Source organism: Eurytemora carolleeae, unplaced genomic scaffold, assembly GCF_000591075.1.
Source record: "Eurytemora carolleeae unplaced genomic scaffold, Eaff_2.0 scaffold205, whole genome shotgun sequence".
In the NCBI taxonomy this organism is placed as follows: Eukaryota; Metazoa; Arthropoda; class Copepoda; order Calanoida; family Temoridae; genus Eurytemora; species Eurytemora carolleeae.
In genome coordinates, this window is record NW_019396096.1 from 365,335 (window position 1) to 372,282 (window position 6,948).

Below are 6,948 nucleotides of genomic sequence, written 5' to 3' on the forward strand. Positions count from 1 at the left end.
CCTCTAATATTGAGAGAATAAATATATTCTTGTTAGAATCTTGTCCAATATAGTTCCTATGCAGTTTTCCCAGGAAATATTTATAATACCTAAAATACGAGAACCTTTGAAATTATTCAGCATTATCGACGAGTACGGTGTAGCTAGTTGCGCTTTTCCGCCTATTTTTCGTGGATTTTTTATATGTCTCTTTCATACATCAAAAGATTTTGTTCAAATTGTGGATTCAATAGTTTTTTTACAAAAAAAAACCCTGATGTATTATGATGTAGAATGATGTATAAAACTTGTGTAGATCCCGTTTTTTACTCAGCCTGTAGATATGATGAATATTAAAATAAGACAAATATTACACAAATTCAACTCCTTTGATGTTAGTGGAAAGTTGAAGTGGAATTCAAAGTTTTGCAAAAATGTTGCAAATTTCTCAAAAACTTGGAACTTTCAAATGCTGGCTAGATAACCTTGAATAACGAATTTTAACCGACAAAAAAGTATGACAAGTTAAAAAAGACCAATATATTAAACTACATATTTGAAACATTAAAGTATTTAATGTAATTTACATCATTTTCGACGAATTTAGAAATAAAAATATTCCGTAAATATTTCGAATGTCGTTACTTTGTTGTAGTTAGTTCTACGTGGTATGTATTGTATAGGTCATATATACAATTAAATATACCACAAATCTTTCTCTCAACAATTTTATATCACACATAGAAAAAGCTAGGGGGCGGTGAAGGGGGGGGGGCAGGTGCAAAGAAAATATCAGAGGGATGGAATGTCAAAAACAAGATTTATTTTGGTCAACGACAGCTCCGGGATAAGAAAATAAAAATTGACAGTGGATGCAGAGTTTTACGACAGTAACCATTTGATCAACGACAGTAACAATATTAATCAACGACAGTAGCAATATTAATCAACGACAGTAACAATATTAATTAACGACAGTAACAATATTAATTAACGGCAGTAACAATATTAATCAACGACAGTAACAATAATAATCAACGTCAGTAACAATATTAATCAACGACAGTAACAATATTTATCAACGATAGTAACAATAATAACCAACGACAGTAACAATATTGATTAACGACAGTAACCATTTGGTCAACGACAGTAACAATATCAATCAACGACAGTAACAATATTAATCAACGACATTAACAATATTGATCAACGACATAACAATAATAATCAACGACAGTAACAATATCAATCAACGACAGTAACAATATTAATCAACGACAGTAACAATATTGATCAACAACATAACAATAATAATCAACGACAATAACAATATTAATCAACGACAATAACAATATTAATCATTGACAGTAACAATATTAAATCAACGATTGTAAAATATAAATAAGCTACAGTGACTGTACTTATCAACGACAGTAACAATATTAATCAACGACAGTAACAATACTAATCAACGACAGTAACAATACTAATCAACGACAGTAACAATATATTTACCATTTAGTGCTGTGGTCCGGGTTCTCAAGAACTGGAGTAGGAGGAATATCCGGACACTCCTTGGGGTAAAAATAATAAAACAAAAATGTTTATTTCTTCTAAAAACAAAGAAGATCTGAAGATATTGAAAAGAGGAATCTTTATCCGTTCAAAATGTTAATTTTTGTAAAATTTTAAACATCAAGGGATCTCTAAAAGGACTGTTAACTGTGCATGCCCGAAATAGAAGAATTCTATCAACTTGTCCTTCCTTCCTTGTCTCTGCTCAAAATCAAAATTTTTATAGGGAAATCTCAATTAGAAATCATCAAAGGAAAACAAGGATATTCTATGTTTAAAAACCATTGCAAAAAAAGAAACTTGAAATTGCTTCTTTACAATCCCTTCTTTTATTTGAATATGTAAAGGATATGCGTCCTAGCTTCTTTTATTCTTTCAAATATTCTCATATTTTATAACATTTTTCTTTAAGTTGTCAATACTCAACACTCTCAGAATTTGGATATTTTTATTAAAATTGAATTTCTTTCCAATATTTTGAAACTTTCAGAAAATTTTATTTTCTCAGGAAAACAAACGATTAGAATCAAGAGACTAAAGACTAGAGACTAGAGACTAGAGACTAGAGACTAGAGAGACTAGAGACTAGAGAATAGAGACTAGAGACTAGAGACTAGAGATTAGAGACTAGATACTAGAGACTAGAGACTAGAGACTAGAGACTAGAGACTAGAGACTAGAGACTAGAGATTAGAGACTAGAGACTAGAGACTAGAGATTAGAGACTTAGAGACTAGAGACTAGAGAATAGAGACTAGAGACTAGAGACTAGAGATTAGAGACTAGATACTAGAGACTAGAGACTAGAGACTAGAGACTAGAGACTAGAGACTAGAGACTAGAGATTAGAGACTAGAGACTAGAGACTAGAGACTAGTGACTATTGTTTGCAAACAATATATCAATAATACCTCTGGATGATCACATGTTTCTATTCTAAACCTTCTATTTCTCTGAACTCTCTGCTCTCCCTCCAAGGCTTCCACTGAACCATAAATTCTAAAACATGAGAAACGTTTCAATATCAATCCATCAAAGGATCATCAAAACAATTTTAGAAGAGTTTTCTTTTCAGAAAAAGAAATAATCAATTTAGAATAAATAACTTTCCCAACAGCATTTTCTTAATTACCAATTTTTCTAAATGGCAACATTTCAAATGTCTATTTTCCCGTGAATTAAATTTAAGAAGTACATTTATTAAAGAACATTTAATTTATTTATTAAATTTATTAACAATCTATTCTGAGAAAATACCAAATATTTTGGATTTTTTTTTGGGGGGGGGGGGGGTGTTGCCTCTTTTCCTCCTAGGAAATCTGCTGCTTGAGAATTAAAAAGCGTGTTGAAAGTTCTGACTGAAATGTATAGTTCTACCTGCTGTGAATAATTGAATGATTTAAGTGTCTGATATCGTGTGTTGACCCACTAGGACTTGATTCTAAATCTTCCACGGCCTGTAGTTTAATCAGCCATCATGATACACAGTTTTAGAGATTATACAAATTTAATTTTGAAATCCATTAATGCAACATCTGTAAATCTTTGATATTTCGAACATTCATAGTTTGAAATGGCACAGGTAATTTATTGCTGCAAATATATAAGGATTGAAAAAGTAGAAGGAAAGCAAATCCTTTAATTCTAAGAAAAAATGTAGAGCAGATTTTGGGTTAAAGGGTACCGTTGTGAATTGGGAATGGTACTCTTTAAATTATGTCTAATTTTTTCCGTTTTTTGGCGGAATTTTTCCGATTTTTTTTTGTTACAACCTTTAGAGAATAAACGGAAATTTCTCCAGTCTTACTATAACCATCTGTTGAAAGGTTTTTAATATTTTAAAAATTAAATATTTTTTGAAAAGGGTCTCGTCGTACGTTCGTGAACGGAATTTTCCATCAATTTTCAAAAACTGTTGTTTTTAACGACACAGTCCTAATGATTAAAAACGGGCGCATTTGTTTTTCATTTCTAACGTTAATCGTGCAGAACGCCCCCTTTCGTTCGGTTTTTTTCAATTGTTCCAAAAAAAAGTATTTTGTTCGTTCTCAAAATTATTGATCATTCTCCATCTATTTTTCTAGTTTTCTGACTGAACGATCGTTCAGTAAAATTGTTCGTTTAATACAATCGCTCTATCATTAAAAAACGATAGCTTTTATAGAAAGTTTGTTGGAAAAAAATCGTTCGTTCAGTAAAAACGATCGTTTTTTCCAAAATCTCTTACAAGTGGTTCACGAAAAAGTCGTAAATCGATTTCCCGGATTTGTCAAATTTTCGATTTTCCACATTTCATTTCAGTTGTTCATAAAGTAATCTTTTTTAAGTCGGAGCAATCTAAAAATAAATCAAATCAAATCATACATTCCATAGCTCTTTTCATCAGATATGTCTGACACATCTGGGAAAAAATTTTCAACATTTTGATTTACAACTTAAACTTAAAGAAGTGGATGTTACAAAAATATGAGACATGAAAAAGAAAAACTACACCTTGAAAAAACAGAAATATAAAAGCTTTCCAATAAATTCCAGAGAAAATGTTAACTCAGTATAGAATATAGATAAGAAAGATGTACTATAGATAGTTAGATAAGAAAGATGTACNAGAGATAGGATTAAAAGGCTGGAATAGTCTGTTCTATCGTTACTCAGCCTGACTTTCATTAAACCCTTTATATATCTTTATTCTTCTACAGAACATTCTTTTAACATTCTCTTTTCTATTTTTTAAATTTTATTTGCTTTTTTATTTTCTCTCACTATTCTTCCTTCACATTTCTTTATTCCATTTGCATTCTTTTCTAACTCTTTTTATTTTTTTCACGTTTCACTATTTAACTTTCTTTTTTCTTTAAATCTTTAACATTTTTCTCTTTTACTTTCTGTTTTCTTTTGATTTCATTTTCACTTTGTTCTTTTATACATTCTTTGTTTCTTTATTCTGGTTTTTTAACTATTCCTTCATCTATTCTGATGTTTTTTGTACCTCCTGTACCCCTTTCAACAATTGTTTTTACATCCATTTTTAAAGTTTTTATTCTTCGTTCTTTGTTTGCATTGTTAATATTCTACACGATTCTAGGTTTCTTGATTTTCTGTTTTTTCTTTAATGTTTTTTATCTTTTGTTTACGTTTCATTATTTTACTGTTTTCTTTTCTTGTATTCATATATTCATTTATCCGCTAGATCCATATTTGAGAATTCCTGCATTTATGTACTGCAGGGGGCCAACAAAATATGCCAGTTGACAGACAAAATATGCCAGTTGACAGACAAAATATGCAAGTAGACAGACAAAATATACCTGTTGACAGACAAAATATGCCAGTTGACAGACAAAATATGCCAATTGACAGACAAAATATGCCAGTTGACAGACAAAATATGCCAGTTGACAGACAAAATTGCCAGTTGACAGACAAAATATGCCAGTTGACAGACAAAATTGCCAGTTGACAGACAAATTGAAAATTGCAAAATACACCTTTTTTTGCTTTCAAAATTAGAATTTCAAAATTTTGATTTTATTTCAAATAAATTGAAATCGTAACGAAATTCTTAATATTTCCGGTAATTTTGAAAGCTCCAAAAAGGTAGACCAAATTTTGGAAAAGTCAGACCTAAGGGAAATGTTGTAATTATTATGAAAAGAATTATAGCATGTAAAATGAGTTTCAGAAATGAAAGGCGCAAATTATTTCAAAGATCAAAGACAACCTGAAAGTCGTCTTTCTACTGTCATGTTTCCTGGACCCCTGTACAGTGTACACGTATGCAACATACTTTGAACACTGAAAACTGAATCTTTTCCAAGAAGAATTAACTAAAATATAATTTACGTTGAAGATTTAAATCAATTTAAACTCTTCATAAGTTTCTTTAAGTTCAAACAAAAGTTTTTACAGTAAGTTTGGAATTCAAATTTTTTTATTTAAGGATCTTTTGAAAGGATTCTAATTTATTTTTTCCTGAGATCTTGCACTTCTATGTTAACTCTGCATAATCATTTATCATGATGCTTGCCTTGGATTTTCTGCTTGCAAGGAACTTTCTCAGATCGTTGTCAGCCTAAATACAAGATACTTTACAGATTGTTGTCACCCTAAATATAAGATACTTTACAGATCGTTGTCAGCCTAAATACAAGATACTTTACAGATCGTTGTCAGCCATGAATACAAGTTACTTTGCAGATCATTGTCAGCCTAAATACAGGATACTTTACAGATCGTTGTCAGTCCAAATACAAGATACTTTACAGATCGTTGTCAGCCTAAATAAGATACTTTACAGATCGTTGTCAGCCATGAATACAAGATACTTTACAGATCGTTGTCAGCCTAAATACAAGATACTTTACAGATCGTTGTCAGCCTAAATACAAGATACTTTACAGATCGTTGTCAGCCATGAATACAAGATACTTTACAGATCGTTGTCAGCCATGAATACAAGATACTTTACAGATCGTTGTCAGCCTAAATACAAGATACTTTACAGATCTTTTTCAGCCATGAATACAAGATACTTTACAGATCGTTGTCAGCCATGAATACAGGATACAAGAGAAAATGTTTATGAATGGTGCTGGGGAGGGGAGGGGGAATATATAGTCCTAAGAACTCAGAAAAAGATAAGTTAGAACCTGTCTCTCTTTACGCAATTTACCCAATAACAGATGAGCCCCATTTCTGTATATATCTACTCATATATAGACTAATAGATGTATATAAGATATACGATATTTCTGTATGTACTTACATCTAGACTAGTAGATGTATATCAGATATACGATATTTCTTTATTTACTTACATATAGACTAGTAGATGTTTGGTAGTAGATGTATATTAGATATATGTTTCTGTATATACTCACATATATACTAAAAGATGTATATTAGATACATTATATTTCTGTATATGCTCACATATAGATTATTAGATGCATATAAGATATGCAATATTTCTGTATATAGTCACATATAAACTAGTAGATATATATTGGATATATTATATTTCATATATAGATCAGTAAATGTGCATTAGATATATAATATTTCTGTATATACTTATAAAAAGACTAATAGATGTATCGTAGATATATATAATATATCTGTATTTACTCATATATAGACTAGTAGATGTTTATTATACATCATATTAACTCATATAAATACTAATAGATGTAAATTAGATATATAATATATCTGTCGTATACTAAAGATGTTTCAAACTATGAATTCTGTTTGATAAAAAAATTAAAGTTTGAAATATCGAAGGTTTCGCAAAATTTGAGTTTTTAATAAAAAACTTCATTCCATAATAATTACTTTTCAATATAAATTTAAAGCATAGTTTTTTGATATTCTAAGTGTTAGTATACATAC

At 30.0% G+C, this 6,948-nt stretch overlaps 1 long non-coding RNA gene across 1 annotated transcript; it reads right to left on the bottom strand.

Annotated features, from left to right (window-relative positions):
• On the bottom strand, positions 1–3,016 carry LOC111694816 (uncharacterized). The gene is made up of 4 exons (XR_002763718.1): positions 2,935–3,016; positions 2,469–2,556; positions 1,498–1,556; positions 1–89 (listed from the first exon to the last, which is right to left on the bottom strand). It is a non-coding gene; the product is annotated as an uncharacterized LOC111694816 (long non-coding RNA).
• Between the last annotated feature and the right edge of the window lie 3,932 nt (positions 3,017–6,948).